Source organism: Conger conger, chromosome 9 (genome assembly GCF_963514075.1).
Source record: "Conger conger chromosome 9, fConCon1.1, whole genome shotgun sequence".
NCBI classification, from domain to species: Eukaryota; Metazoa; Chordata; class Actinopteri; order Anguilliformes; family Congridae; genus Conger; species Conger conger.
This window is the reverse complement of record NC_083768.1, coordinates 25,592,804-25,609,639: the sequence shown is the minus strand read 5'-3', so window position 1 is coordinate 25,609,639 and position 16,836 is coordinate 25,592,804. Positions and strand designations below refer to the sequence as shown.

The window sequence follows — 16,836 nt, the reverse complement described above, 5'->3', positions numbered from 1 at the left end:
GTAGCACTCCATCAATCAGGCTTTTATGGTAGACTGATGCTAGACTGAAGCCACTCTTGAGTAAAAGGCATATGACTGCCCGCATGGAGTGCAAAACAGGACTCTGACAGCATGAGATAAAAGATTATCTGGTCTGATGAGACAAAAATTGAACTCTTTGGGCAGAACTCTAAGCACTATATTTGGTGAACACCAGGCACTGCTCATCACCTGGCTAATACCATCCTTATGTTAAAACATGGTGGTGGCAGCATCATGCTATGGGGGTGCTTCTCAGAAGCAGGGACTGTGAGACTGGTCAGAATTTACGGAAGGATGAATGCAGCCAAATACAGAGACGGCCTTGAAGAAAACCAGAGTGCACGCAACCTCAGACTGGGGTGACAGTTCAATTTTCAGCACGACAATGACCCAAAGCATACAGTCAAGACAATGCATGAGTGGCTTCGGAACAAGTCTCTGACTGTCCTTGAGTGCCCCAGCCAAAACCCAGACTTAAACCCCATAGAACATCTGTGGAGAGAGACCTGAAGATGGCAGTTCCCAGACCCTCTATCCCATCCAATCTGACGGAGCTTGAGAGGATCAACCAGGAAGAATAGGATAAGCTGCTGAAATCCAGGTGTGCAAATCTTCTGGAGACTTACCCAAGAAGACTTGAAGTTGTAATTGCTGCCAAGGGGGTTTCCACAAAGTACTGAATGAAGGGCCTGAATACTTTTATTATTTGTTAATAAATTATCAAAAATTTCCAAAAACATGTTTTCACTTTGTCATTATGGGTTATTTAGTGTAGATTGCTGGAAAAATTGCAATTTTACACAATAATGTGTGCAAAAAGTGAAGGGGTCTAAATACTTTCTGAAGCCACTGTATGTACACAATACATATAACCTCATATTTTATCAGACTACTGAATATGATTGGAAACAGACGGACCTGAAGGATCCAGTGTGATATATCCACATTGAAAACGGCTGATAGATGGACGTAAGTACGTGTGTGATATATCCACATTGAAAACTACTGATAATGGACAGTACGTGTGTGATATATCCACATTGAAAACGGCTGATAGATGGACGGTACGTGTGTGATATATCTACATTGAAAACGGCTGATAATGAACGGTACGTGTGTGATATATCCACATTGAAAACGGCTGATAGATGGACGGTACATGCTGAAACTTGGTGTCTGGGTGCGAAAGGTGTTGCCGGTTACTGCAAAAATACACACACTCCATCCAGACAGGCCTGGTGATAACTACTAGGGGGGGGGGGCTGCTTTTGAAGAGCAGTTCATACTGTTTAAAATTAGCAGAGTCTGGTCAGGCATTAAATTGATATGTGCAATTGATATGGGAAAACATTTGAGATGATTTAGAAAACCGTTCGTTCCTTTTTGCATATGTTGGTGTTAATTTCCTAACCCTAACCCTGTTTAGTCACTCAATGCCAGGTGCTGTAAACCTCAAGTTTAGGCTATGAATGGACACATTGATGGACAATGTTTTGGGTTTTTTCATTTTACAGGATCCATTCAAACAAAACTTTAAAACTACAGTTCACGCCAATAACAAACATCTGTAGCAATTTTTTTCATTTCATTATATAGACTGAAGTCTGCGTCTGTTTAAAGAGTATACGCGGTCCCTATTGGACTCATATGTACTCTGTTAGAGTTGAATTAACACTCACTGGACATTTTACTGCATAGGTTCATTATACTGTATGGAGAGGACAAACCGAGTAACCTCCTATTGATACACAGCACATCAAAAATGCTCAACTACTGCCAACGTGCTGCCTTCCGTGGACTGCTTCTTCAGCTGACTGACATCTATAGGCCTATATATAGCACAGCGCCTTGGGCAGAGACATAACACCGGAGAAACGCTCTAGTGCAGAGACAGCCTGGAGCCTCATTGCATTACCACTGAGAGTCTGAGAGCACAGGTGCAAATTAAACCATTCGCCCACATCACACCTTTCCCCAGGATGTGTAGCTCTCCAGCATAAAATGGGGAAACTTTCCCTCTGGTTCCATTACTCTGTTCCCTTTTTTTTAGTAAAGTAATAAACACAAGCTCTCAAAACAGTGGTACTTGTCTTATACCTATAAATAGTGTATCTATATCCTGTAAGTCTTAGACATGACAGCAGAGCACATTCTCAGACACACACATGTGCACACACACAGTGTTGTCCAGATGTATTTGGACAGTGGTACAATTTCTGTGTTTTTGGCCCTGTACTCCAGCGCATTTGAAATGAGACAACGAATATGAGGTTAAAGTGCAAACTGTCCAATTACTTTTGGCCCCCTAAAACAGGGGGACTATGTTTAAAAGGGGGTGTAATTCCTACACGGATCACTTGAAATGGATTAAACATTCTGCACTTTAACCCCATGTTCATTGTTTCACTGTATATAGTACATATTGCAATGTTTGCACAGAGATGAAAGCACACCTTTAAAATTAAGACATTACTTTCAAATTACAAGTACTTAAAATGCCATTAACCAACCCCACTTGCGTTTCAAAGAGGAACATTGCACTGCTTATGAATGGGATCATTCACAGACTGAACAAAAAGTGCTTGTGAGGTAAGGTACTACAGCCAATATAACAGGCAAAACTGAGGGCTGATAATGTATATGCTATCTGGATACTATGATCTCTTGATCAATGACCCTTTAGCATACCCATACAAAGGCACATTAAATAATCTCTTTGCCATTATTTAAAGATAACCAGCATATTCTCTGCATATCATCCAATAATCAGCTATACAGAACAAAATATTGGCCTCTATCACAGGCATGCCTGTTCTCTGTCCATCCACTACAAACCCATATACTCTACAAATATAAAAAAATCAATACAAATACAAATAAATACAAGTGAATACAATACAGCGTTTGGAACAAAGAAGCAAACACACAGCTCAGCCAAAGCTGACAAGGATGCAATCACAATGAAGTGGATGTTTGGGATGAGAGCAAATCATCTCACTACCAGCAGGGGGTGCTGACCGCAAAATCAGTTCAGGTTGATCTGTTAGTGTAGATGCAATGCTCAGGTCACGGATATGGTTGCTAGGCAAAGAGAGCTGAGTGCCAGAGATAGCCTTTGCACGCTGCTCTCCAAATAAGGTCAAAAATTGCCAAATACTGGTGTTTCATCATCCAATCTTATAACATTTTTCCTGACTGTTTCTGAATGGGCCCAGCCACCTCAATGGTTCCCTCTGTTGACTAATCATGTACGATCATATCACTTACGGGAAAAACGAGGCAAATAAACTTCCACGTGGCGCATGGAAAAATGTCATTTACCCATGACTGGCTGTCTGATGTCAACAGTGTCAGTACCAGGATGAAGAGACAGGGGGAGCTCTTACCCAATACTGGGCCCAGCCAGCCACCCGCGGGCGCAGTCGCTGAAGGAACACTCGGCCACGGCGTGCCGCAGCTCCTCCGCTGAAGCCAGACGGGCGCCCTGTGAGCCGCACCTGCCCCGTGCCAGCCCCTCGTCGCCCACATCTGTCACGTTACCGGACTCCAACAGGAAGACACGCCCTGGTGGGGAGGGGAAGACACAAGCCACACTGACCACACACAGAACCCACTGCTTACACACTCCCTCTCCCACCTACAATGCATTTTCAATACTTGCCATGATATTGTCAAATGTTATTAAATTGTTATTGGCATGTATCTTCCAAGGTGTTTCCTCATGACTGCACAATAATCACAGCTTGTCCATGACATGCCTGGAATGTTTGTTCCTATGACTTTGCATGGCCAGCTACTGTTTTAAGTTTCCAACATGTACACCTGTATTCCCATGGATCCTGGTGGATGGTGGGTGACAATGGATGTCATTATAGTGGACGAGAGCACAATGGAAGAAAGTAACTCCAATGGCAAATAACTCCATTGACAGCTACAGCAGATGGCACTTTTACTTTTCACCATTGTATTCAACAGAATTCCAAATCGGATGCCACAGAACTTTGATAAAGAGCTATACCAAACGCAATCCTCCTTTTCCTGTTGGAAACTGGCTGTATTATAATCACGGAGCAACATCACCATAGCAACATGTATTGTATTTGCTGCCGTGCTGTAATGCCAGTTTTTTCCGTACCGCAACAAAAGTGCTGTTCTTCCATCTACTGTCTGCCATGATCCATGTGAATGCACATTCTGATGAGAAATCAAACCCTTGTGAAAATTTCCAGTCAACTGCTGTCCAGGATGTTTACTTCCAGTGCTATTTCTGTTTTGTGTGATTCATCAGAAATGGTGCTTAACCCACAGGGATGTCTCATGTCGCCCTGTCTACCTGTCAGTCTGTCTGTCTTTCACAGTGTCAGGCCCTGGGCGAGGTGAGGAACTATGCTTTAATGTCAAGGATTGTGAGCTCTTTTCCAGGGGAAGTGTGTTGCTGAGGGATGAGGGAATAATAGTAATATATAAAAGCTGACGCTTTTATCTAAAGCGACTTATATAATATGTCAACCCTATTATTTATCCCTTAATATTAATATATAAAAATAAAATGGTCCACAGGGTCACTTTAATAATGCAACAAGGCTTTGACAAGTTTTATGAGTCAGTCTCAGAAGACATGGCCTCCAACCCAACCTTCCCTCCCAACACACTTCACTTCGGACCACAGCAGGGTGCCTTTGGAGCTATTTTGACATTGTGTTGGAACTGACTCCTGAATTCTCAAACCATGTGGCACTTCCTTTCCTCATGTATATATGGTTGGATTGCTTCAGGCAGTAGAAAACACTGTATCTAATGATGATTTAATTGCAGTTTTGATTGTTCTCTGGCCGGACTGGAAAGCTATATACAGTGAATTCAGATCATTTGCGACATTGGGAGTCACAGAAACTGCATTTACAAAAAAGTGTCCCAAATTACCTGAATTCACCCGACATATATAGAAAAGACTCCAGAGCAGGGATGGCTGCCTCACAGACCACAGACTTAATATGCCTTCTGGCTCCTATCCAAACTCCATAAAGATTATTCTTGACAATTTTTCCTGGACAAACAGCTGACTTCATATTTGTGTATATACTTTTAACAATGCTACATCAAGCACAGTACACCTTACTGGCATTTAGCAGATGCTCTCATCCAGACTGGCTTCTAATGCAAACACAAACGCAAAGATCAGTGATCGAAGATAAGCAATGCCCCAGCAGGGGAAGTATAGCCCCAAGAGAGGCAGAAAGTGCCAGACCTATAGACTCAAAGTGCTGACAGGTTATCAACTACCCTATTGAACAACACAAATGAGAACAAAACTGTTAAATTAGCAACATCGAAGAACCACCAAAAAAAAAACATAACATCGTGCAAAATAGTGGAATAATAAATGACCATCACGCAATTATCTAGTGCCAGAACCTGCCAGAACCTGTAGGTTCTTCCTCTACAATATACGCCGCATCCGTCATCTCCTGATGGAGAAAGCCACCCAGCTCCTAGTCCAGGTGCTCGTCATTTCCCGCCTGGTTTACTGCAACTCCCTCCTAGCCGGTCTCCCAGCTTGTGCCATCAAGCCCCTCCAGCTGGTCCAGAATGCTGCAGCCCGCCTGATCACCAGTCAGCCCAGGTTGGCTCATGTCACCCCGCTCCTCATTGGCCTCCACTGGCTTCCTATTGCTGCACGCATCCAATTCAAGGCCCTAGTGTTGGCATTTCAGGCTGCTAAGGGGACTGCCCCACCTTACATCCAATCCTTAATCACTCCCTACTCCCCAGCTAGACCACTCCGGTCTGCCAGCTCTGGTCGCCTTATGGTTCCCTCACTACGAGCACCTGGCGGTCAAGCTGCACGTCCACGCCTGTTTTCCGTTCTGGTTCCTCGGTGGTGGAATGACTTGCCTACCACTGAAGAATAGAATCCCTCCCCCTATTTCAATGCACACTAAAAACACACCTTTTCAAACTGTACCTTAGTCCTACCTCCTGATTTATCCCCCCCCCCCCTTTCCGATATCCCTATCCCTCTTGTCTAACCCAAAAAAAAAAAAGAAATAGAATTGCACTTATGATGACTGTATGTTTAGAACAGCACTTGCATATTTTACTAGTTATGGATGTGTTGCTTTAACTTGTGGAAGAACCTATGCACTTGTAAGTCGCTTTGGATTAAAAGCGTCTGCCAAATTACTAAAATGTAAATGTAAATGTAGTGTGCCTTGTGCCATAAGTGAAAATACCAAATAAAAATTACTTCATAAGGAAGGGAAATATTTTAGGAATTATAAATATTTGTATATTTGTATATCTTCAATGACAACTGTGGAAGAATTTTGCTTTTAGTTGGATTGAAAAAAGGCAAATGATGATGAATATATCATTAATATACTATATTCATATTCCAAATACAAGGGAAATTCTTACATTATATAATTTCCCAAATATAGAGGCCATGATGCCATCAAAAAAGTTATATTGTAATACAATGAACTTTTCAAAGTAACATACGCTTGACATTTTCAAGGTAATGACAGGCCAGAAAAATGTTTGTGAATACAAGTCTTTTCAGAAAACACGATTGTGGGGAGTGTTAAGATTGCTTCCAATTCAAAGAACAGCTTTGAGAAGAGCAGTCAATTGCAAGAAAAGAGAGTGACTTCACCAAGTTCTCTCTTTGTTGACAGGAGTGCAGATACTCAGAACACAGCCCACTTAACCATGGGATACTGCAGGTAGGCACAGCGCATTTCAATGCGGAGATAATTTGAAACAAATTAAACTGTCATGGGAGAAATGGGTTATGCTGACAGTAGCTAGAACACTTGTTGTGAGTGGAGGAAAGAGCTCTATGGGTTCTGAGGTTAAAATAAGCTACAAGAAGTGAACTGGCCTCTGTCATACATGAGCACAACCAGGCTGGCAAAGTGCAGGAGTTAATCATTGAGTTATACTGCTGCACTCAAAAGATTTTCATTTATTTTTAAAAGAAAGAAACATCACAACTCTATGAAATAACTGCCAATGAGATCTTGCCTATTTCCATGATGGAACAACACAGCAAACAAGCAGTGGTAATGATCATGTCTCAGTGATGGTGCTTAACCTGAAATGAGGTTTATTGAAAATAAACCATTTCTTTAATTACATTTATTACCCTTAATAGTACAAAACATGAAATACGAAACAAAATACCCTTGGTCATATCTGCAGTCTCCAGCAATACACTCAGTGATCACTTTATTAGGTAGACCTGTACACCAGCTTGTTAATGCAAATATTTAATCAGCCAATTATGTGGCAGCAATAAATGCATAAAATCATGCAAATGTGGTCAAGAGGTTCAGCTGTTGAAATGAGTTGTTAATGAGAGAGGTCAGAGGAGAAGGGCCAGACTGGTCGAAGTTGACAGGAAGGTGAGAGTAACACAAATAATGACACATTATAACAGTGGTATGCAGAAAAACATCTCTGAACACACAATGTGTCATACCTCTAAGTGGATAGGCTACAGTTGCAGAAGTCTCAATAAGTCTAAAAAGTCTAATTCATTCACCTACTTCAATCCCCTGCCAGCCATAGGTCGTAATAGCCTCTTTGTCAAACCCCTTCCCAAATAATTATCTCATTTGCACCACCTGGATAATCTAAGTTGATAAAGTAATTGTCACTAATTAAGCACAGATGATGATTGGCAGTGATGTTTACAAGCGACACTCACGTGTTAAATTCAGTTTGAGTGGACATTTTTATAATATGTATTTTTAAATGTTGTACTGGGGCATGATGAGAGTAATTATATAACATTTAACTTATACAAAAAAGTAGAACAATAAAATAAATTCATGATTCAACTAACGGTATTCAATCAAGACTAAGTAGAATCAGATGTCTTACTGCTGGGTTAAAACCTGCTGTCGCACCTGCCATTTTCTGATAGGATTGGACATCACTGCTGTGGATGCATTTTTATTTTTACTGTTGTTACACTCAGTCCTGGAGAGCCACCATCTTCAGGTTTTTGTTTTTTTCCTCAAGATCAGCAACAGATTCAGACCCTAGAAACCAGGTGACTTGAGTTCACTGTGAATTAACAGCTTTGACTGATCAATTTCTGACCTACTGAAGTTCTGAGTAACAACTAAAGCCAGCAGCTCTGCAGCTCGCCATGACCAGGAGTGAGGACCAAAAGCTTCCATCCATGTTTACTTTCACTCCTATACTTCCATCCATGTTCACTTTCACTCCTATACTTCCATCCATCTTCACTTTCACTCCTACACTTCCATCCATCTTCACTTCCCTTCCTAACTCTCTCCAACTAACTATTAACTATTTATCAACTAATTATGTCTCAATTGTACAATTAGTCACATTAGTCATTCCAACAGTACTATTTTGAAATACAAATGTAAATCTTTAAGTCACATTATGGATACATAATTATATGAAATGCTACATAAATAAATATTGTATAATATTGATTATTATTACACAGGTCAATGCTTGCTCCCACTGTAAATGAATACCAATCAGACACAAAAACAACTCTGACTGAATGAAAACAACCAACTAGAAGCTGAGAGGGTAGATAGCCTACCTCTCCTGTGAACAATATCACACCAAAGTGTCGTATTAACTTGTCTTCTGGTGTGATACGAACACATTTCTTGAGGGATGACCATGTCTATGTGCATATTCCCTTATGTCTCACTCCTCCTTGTAAAAAACTAGATGATTGTGGGAAATGTTAGCAAGCTAGCTACAAACTTTTGATCACAAGCGTTTCTCAAGAGAAAGAAATGAATCAGAATAGAAGATATGACAGGTGAATGTTATTTTTCAGCCTCACAATTCCTCCAGGAGATCTCTTGTGTCCTGAACAGCCAGGCAGCCATGCCATGTGTCTGCTCTCATAAGCTCCATTATACCAGGAGGTCTACGCAGCTTCTAAAGCAGGGCCATTGGTGAGTGTGTGTGAATGGCTGAATGAGAAGCATAAATTTTATTGCACTTTGGATAAAGGCGCTATATAACTGCAGGCCATTTACCATGAAATGCTGCACTGCCTGTTATATATCAAATGCCCCTTATAAAAAGATTTTGATTTCCATGAGGTTAAATAAAGGACAAACATTCAAAATGTCTTTCTTCTCTCTACTGAGTCTACTTAAATTGTTTCAACAGTGTGGAGCGACTACACGTTCCAAGATATTTTCCTTCCAGACAGATGTTGGTGCCAATGTAATACACAGGTCAGCTCTAATGAGTAGTGACAAGTTTCGACTCTGTCTCCATTATATTGAAATGCTTCAAAATATAATAGCAGAGCACGGAGATCGTCTGAGAGCTCTTGATAAGTAACAACCTGTGGTGAACTGTTTTCTCTGCATTTTTAACTCTCAGTCCCCTGTCTGCACATCCCAGCTAGGCATCTGGCCTATCCCAGAGGATATGTCCAAATGTGTACCCTTTCAAAGGATCATATTTATTTATTTATTTATTTATACTGAGTCGGTTGACTGTGCACACGTGCTCTTTTGCAGTAATTCCCTGTGAATGCATGTCCTTGGATTGCAGGAGGAAACCAGAGTACCCTGAGTAAACATGCAAACTGAACACAGAAAGGCCCTGGCCAGGACCTTCTTGCTGTGAGGTGACAGTGCTATCCATTGCACTAGCTAGCCACCACTGGATTTATGCACAGTGGCCTTATTTCATCTACCTTGTGCCAATAACGTCATTACATTTCTCAGCCATTATTGCATATTTTACCCGGGCATGGTCAGTGGTGCATACATGCATCTGTCTAAATGACCATAACTACATCCACATTGCATATCTAAACCATATCTCTACCATATAGTACTTTACACATAGGCTTAATAGGGATTAGGGATTACTTAAAATAAATTGTATTTTTTGATAATACATTTGGTATATTGTAAAACCAGCATTTGCTACATTTAGGGCCATTTTCACAGATAAAGATTAGGCCTTGTCCCAGACTAAATTCAATTTTGAATGCGAAACTGGCCCATGTCTCTCAGTATACTTCATTGTACATACCATCCAGTAAAAATCCAACCACGTAAATGGCCTACGGAATATCTATGAAGTAATGTCCATCAGAATAGGGATGTCTGCTAAGCAAGCAATGAATGTAATAAGCATTTAATGAGGGTTCATGAAATAATTTATTCTGCCACCACATAATGTGAAGAAAGGATCTGCATCAATGAGCAGTCTGTGGGCTTTATGACGACCTTCAGTCAAAATATCTGTGGCTACATGTGGTCTGTGAACTACTAGATTGCCCATTCCATGTCTGCTTTTCAGCATGGTCATCTCAGTTCCTGGTTGCCAAGACAACACCCTTTTTAAAATCCTGGATAACTGCCGATTGGCAGTACAGATTTACAGATACAGGACTGGTCTTACCAGCTGAAAGACTACAGGCCTAATTCTCAGGTGCAGCACTGCTCTTATGTCTCTGAGCATGCTGTTTCCCCTATACGCCTTCAGTAATTCTTCAGCTTTATCAGTGTACGGTGTTTGTATCTCTGCAGAAGAGCCTCTCTCATGCACTGAAGCAGAGGTTTAGAACTATTGAGGAGGTGACTTTTCTTTACTGTTTAGAATTTATTTGAAATAAAAAGAAAAATGTAAAGGCATTTGTCTTTATTAAAGTCATGTTCTCATATTAAAAAGCAGCAGCCAATGTCTGTCTGATTCTGATGTTAACATTATGATGGTGTGATATCTCATTCCATGTTGTTCATAGACATAACCAGAATGTGTGGTGCAGTTTCCATACATATCACTGTAGTGCCAAAGAAAACACAAAGAACCACTCCCAAATGACTCAAATATCCTGGCATGAATCTCAGTTTCTGTATCAATGAGCCAAATTATAAAAATATAGCACAAAATGTACCTGCTCTCAGGTTATGTCCATACAACAACTAGCAAGACGCATTTTAGGTGCTTTTGAATCTGAACTAGCCTTTTCCTTTTAAGTTGTGTTCCACACAAATTCAAAAAGAAGCCGAAGTCCAGATAGTATGTGGCCAAAATTGTTACCAGATTAATTCTATTGACTTTATAGTAATATTTGGCAGTGCATTTTAATTCATCTTTTACAATAACAGTTCTCTCTGTTTTCCTTATTCGTTATATCTGTCAGAAGCCCTGCTATGTGCTTGAAGTGAATCGCCTTTTCATATAATTGCTTTGCAATTTGAAGCCGTCATTTAATCTTCTTTATGACTGCTACTCATATGTGAAGTGTCTCTATAGCTTGTCGATAAGCACTACAAAGCAATAGTTACATCATGCAAGTGATATTGCTGCTGTCAGTGATGGAGCATGCACAGTTCAGTAAATTTTGATGACCAATGTTGGTCTGTGCTCCAATTTCCAGATTAGTAACTGATGAAGCAGGAGCAGTGGTGTGGCTCGGCCCTACCCCTTATTTCCAACTCCCCTCCCTAAAAGAGTGGGAGGAGGAGCCATATTTATTGGGAGGGATAGTGGAGACAGTCCAGAATACGCAAACTATTATTCAGTCACTACACCACGTACACCACCACAGCACTGACTATAATCCTTATTACCAAAGGAAAGTGTAGCAAAAGTGGTGAATGTGTGGGAACTTGTGCTATGCTCAGGTATCAAGAGCAATAGAGACAAGACCCTCTCGCAAACAAAGCAATGCATCCTACAGCAAGTATAGCACATGCTACACAATTACACACAATACAAAGTCACCAATATTTAAGATTTGTGCAGTACCAATTGACTAATCCAGGATTAAATTAACTTTAGTTGAAGCAGAATATAAAATGTACAATTTATTCAAACATAATAGGCAGGGTGTGAAATTAACACCCGCCATCAGCCAAATTATGGTTAAATTTTAATTGTGGCTGGTAAGATTTCTAGCAGCCACTTTGGCAGGTAACCAAACAATTTGTGTTATATTGGAAAAGGTAATGTGACAGGTAAAATGTTGAAAGTGGCTGGAGATTTTTTGAATCCACAAGCCACTCCGGTCAGAATTTCAGGCCCTGATCGTAGTAGAATTACAACGAAATTGACATGTCGTTCTACGGTTACAGGTACTCCAATGACTGATGCCTACAAATCAGTACCAGACCCCCGAAACAGCGTCGCCAACTCTCCAGAAAAGCAACCCGTTTTATGGATAGCTGAATAAGGTTATACAGGTTATACAAAAATATATACAATTCCAATTATTATGGACGTAACAGGTTTTTATCATTTTAATGTCACATTAATGTCGCTCTGAACCCCATAATCAGCTGACAAAATCGCCAAGTAGGCTACAGCTTACTATGTCTATCCCACGAGGTGTAGTCTACAGCAGGCAGTCCCCATCTACAGTGAGGTCAGCATGTATGAATAGCTCATTCATGAGTCCTTAAAACTTAAAAATACAACTAAAAATCCTGACTGTCATATCATATAACATTCATGTAATTCACAAACGCATAAACCAATACATCGGTATTTATGCATGCACATTCAGTGCATTTACGCAGTAGGCTACTTTATTATGTACTTATGCATTATGGACAATTTATTTTGCAGCTATTTAGCAACTTGTGTATGAAATTAAAGTATCCTTCCATACTTCAACTAACGTAGTTCAGCGGGAAACACAGGCGCCACATGTTTACAGCTGTCCGCGCAAGTTGCAGGTGGAAGCTCCAAGTGTTTAAGCAAACTAATCAGCACTCTGCTGTTTACGTTACAATAGGATGTGACAGTTCATGAACAACTTACCATCTGCGTGAACGGAAGTGATGGTTAAGCAAGTCAAGCATCCAAATAGCTGAAAGAAGATGTGATTTAGGTAGCAATTCCGTGCCATGCTGAATGAAATACTTTCTTATCGGTGAATGTCCCAAAATAAAACTTGAAGTTTGTCTCACTTTCACCGTTACTTAACAGGGGAGAAAATCCGATATTTCCCTCTCGCCAGACGATAGGAGCTCACTGTCGGAATAGAAAAGGACAGACTGTTGGCTTTAAAGAAAGAAAAAAGAAAGGGGAAACAATTCAGACTGGTCGGGTGGAGGAGAGGTTATATCCATCCAAATAGTGCATTGCCGTGCAAATGGAGAGCCGCTGTGAAAATTCGCATCACCATGTCAGTAAATACGTAATGGGTCAGATTTGAACCAGAGACAGCACAGAAATGAGAGAACTGCCTCAGAACGGCAGCGAGCTGGACACAGGAGAAATGACCACCAGTGGCTACTGCCTCAAAATTACGTGATTATTCAATGAAATACACCAGAGCAAAGCTGTTGATGATCATGGTTTTGGTTAGGAGACTGGGAGATATGCACATGAGGTGCATGTTATCTGTAAAAATGAATTCATTTTCTCATCTACGCCACAAAGGTGTTGCTTTTTTATTTTTTTTTGCTCTGACGAAGACCGTTAGCCTGTTTCTCCAGACCATTAAATGACGGCATTAGGTAAATAGATGATTAGGTGGAAACTGACGAACTGACTGCCATTAAAGTTTCAACCTTCACTAATTCTAGCTTCTTTTTATGGACAGACCAGATGCCATATTTTGTTATCATTGTTATGATTATTATTATTAGGATTAGAATAAGGATTATTATTATTATTATTATTATTATTATTATTATTATTATTATTATTATTATTATTATTATCACCATTGCCCAATATGAAATATTATCCTCTAAGTACGCATGATTTCTTACATTCACAACATTTAATCCATCACAATAATATGGTGCTTTTGCTGCTCCTGCAAGTGAAGAAAACTGTAATGGATTTGATGATTAATTGAGATGATGATTAATATAATATTATGTTGAGGCTGTTGCTGTTGCTGTATGTTTATTATTCACACTGCACATGGAGTGTGAGTGTTTTCTTTGAGTATTAATAACCAGCATATTGTGTGTTCCAAGCTCCTATCAAAAGGGCATGCATACACACAGACACACGTACACACACACACACACACACACGCATACACACACAAACACAAACACACACACACACACACACAAAAGCTGGTGTCTCTGAAATAGCACCATGGAGATGGAAAGGGGAAAGACCTTCAGTTTCTGAGCACATTGATTTAAAAGGTTTTTCTCTTGTTGCTATGTTTCATGTCTCACGAGTACAGCGCATATTTCATTTGAATAATAAAGCATTGGTAGTGGTGGGAACAGAACAGAACTAAGCCAAGTTTATGAAAAAAATGATTTCTCACCCATCACAGATCAGATGCAATGTTTACAACTTGCTCGCCATAACACCTTGGATATCTCTCATTCACGCCTGCACAGGTGTAATATTCAGGTATGCTAAGCTGATTTCCTGTCTGCAGGTGAGAAGGATCTGTAGCTGCAGGTTCAAATTCCCTGCAGTGAACATTAACATACTCACTGATGGCAAGCGATGTATGATTTCACCCTTCATCCAAAAATTAGTCTATGTTAACAGAAGTGCATTGTGGATGCATTAGTATGGCAAAGCAGTAGGCAGTAGGTACACATTGGTCATTAAAATATCAATCAATATGTCATAGTGTACAAAATATAAAGTATGGAACCCATAATGGCTGAGCTAAGCAAGGACTCAAACAAATAAATAATGTGATGCTGAAAATTGATTGATTTATTTTTTCAAGTGAACCATACAGATGCCTCCCCCAACTTCTGGTCCCTCTATCAGGAAACACAGTCCTCAGCTAAATAAGAATTGAGGGTTTTTTAGTGATGTGAAATCAGCTTTTCAATAAAGAGGGGAGCAGCCTTTGTTCTAGCACTTGCTGCCAACCAGTGATAACCTCACTCCTGTCTGGATGTGTGAGAGCATGATATACACACACACTGATAAGGCAGGGCTTCCCCCCATTGACACAGCGGTTCAGATTCCAGATATCACACTCAAAAAGCAGAAAAGACACTGCCTATCTGCTTATCTCTCATTTGAGAATGGACAGTTATAAAAGGCATAAAAATGGGCAAAGCTGTATAGACAGCTTTCCTTATACCTTTTTTGAAAAGCAGAGCTCAAGAAAGCAGAGATGGTAACAGATAGAGAAGATCCACAGCTCAGAAAGTGAAACGCTTGGTCAACTGGAATCAGAATGGATGAAATTTTCCAGTTTTTGGCTTTGAAGCATCTTCCAGTTTGGAGGCCATTGCTTGAACACGAACAGATAAGATGTTTCTGTACACTTCAGAATGAATTCTGCTCCAATCAGCAGTTACATCATCACGGAAGTGAGCCAACACCTGTGGCAGCCATACATGCCCAAACCACACTTTGCTTTTGCCATCACTGACCCAAAGAGTCTGGGTCAAACTGTCCACAAGACCTTATTCCAGAACACTGTACGCTCTTTAAGCAACTTCTTGACAAACTGAAACCTGGTCATCCTGTCTTTTCAGCTAATTAGTGGCTTGTATCTTGCAGTGTACCCACTGTAGTTCTGTTTGTGAAGTCTTTTAAAGACTAGTCACTGATACATCCACGCCTGTTTTCTGAAGAATGTTTCTGATCTAGTATTTGGGGAGTTTTCTTTATAATGGTGAGAATTATTTGGTCATCAACAGCATTGGTTTTCATTGGCCTACCAACCTCTTTGCTATTACTGAGCTCACCAGAACTCTCTTTCTTCTGAATGATGTTCCACACAATTGATTTTGGTAAGCCTAAGGTTTGACCTATGTCTGTCCTCATTATGGTATCCTTGTCTTTCATTGGCACTCTGGTCCACATGTTGACAAAAGTTATTTTATACCTACACCAATGAAGTGATTGACCACACCGGACTAACCAGAAACACCTGAGAAGCCTGTTGTCGATGCAGTGCCATACCATGACTGACACTGACATTTTCATTTTGACATAATTAGATAGATGAAATTGGACTGGACTTTACTTGAATTCTCTGAAGAATCCAAGCACCTATTGTGAACAGTGGAGCATCACATCACATCCATACTCTCTTTAATGAGTAAAAAGTATTCCTGGGTTTAAAGTCATTGGATGTTACTCTGGGACAGTAGGATTTGCAGTTAAAGGTCAAGAACAGTGGACATTGTTGAGCTTCCACCTGTGTGATCCTGTGTGTCTCAAATTTTGGCAGGGGCAGATGGAAACTGAGAGCCCCTCTCAGGTACCCAGACTACAGAAATAGCTTTCCTTTATCAATGGCAGTCTCAGGTGATAATCATCACTGAGTCCTTCGGGGAGTCGCCCTGACAGAGTGACTCATCTCCGCGATTGCGGACAACCTCCTCAAGCTCCCTGGGCGATTGCACTTAGTCACCTCTCTCCCTCGTCTCTTGGACCCAGGCAGGAGATTCACGGACGACGTGTGAAAGAAGGAGTAGGCCTATAAAAGAGATTGTGATTCACACCGACAGAAATTTGTGGCAGGAAGTGAGAATTGTGCTTCAGCAGCCCATGGGGGCAAAGTCACAGCTCCGACAGCAAGGTGTGTAATTTCTTAGGGTCATACCGTTTCCGCACCAGATAGGCTGTCTTATTACTCAAATGATCTGATGGAAAGGGAAAGAATGTGCTAATCTGACTACACGTTGCCATGGTTTTCACATGAATAAGCAGCACTTGGATGAAACTCACATTTTTAACTGACAACTACAAAATATCTCTCTTTTCGTGCAGAAGTAGCCGCTGTGCCACTTTCATGACTTTTTTCTTTTGAGTTTACAGATTTTGGCCCCAACTTATTGTGACCATTTTCTTTAAGCTGCCGTTGTGTGTTTCCACATG

At 40.6% G+C, this 16,836-nt stretch overlaps 1 long non-coding RNA gene across 2 annotated transcripts; it reads left to right on the top strand.

Annotated features, from left to right (window-relative positions):
- The first annotated feature begins 7,952 nt into the window (after positions 1–7,952).
- On the top strand, positions 7,953–9,868 carry LOC133136256 (uncharacterized). Of its 2 annotated transcripts, none has more exons than XR_009709492.1 (4): positions 7,953–8,080; positions 8,858–8,978; positions 9,199–9,266; positions 9,592–9,868. It is a non-coding gene; the product is annotated as an uncharacterized LOC133136256 (long non-coding RNA). The 2 variants fall into 2 exon arrangements; XR_009709493.1 differs by having other exon boundaries at positions 7,965–8,189.
- Positions 9,869–16,836: the final 6,968 nt, after the last annotated feature.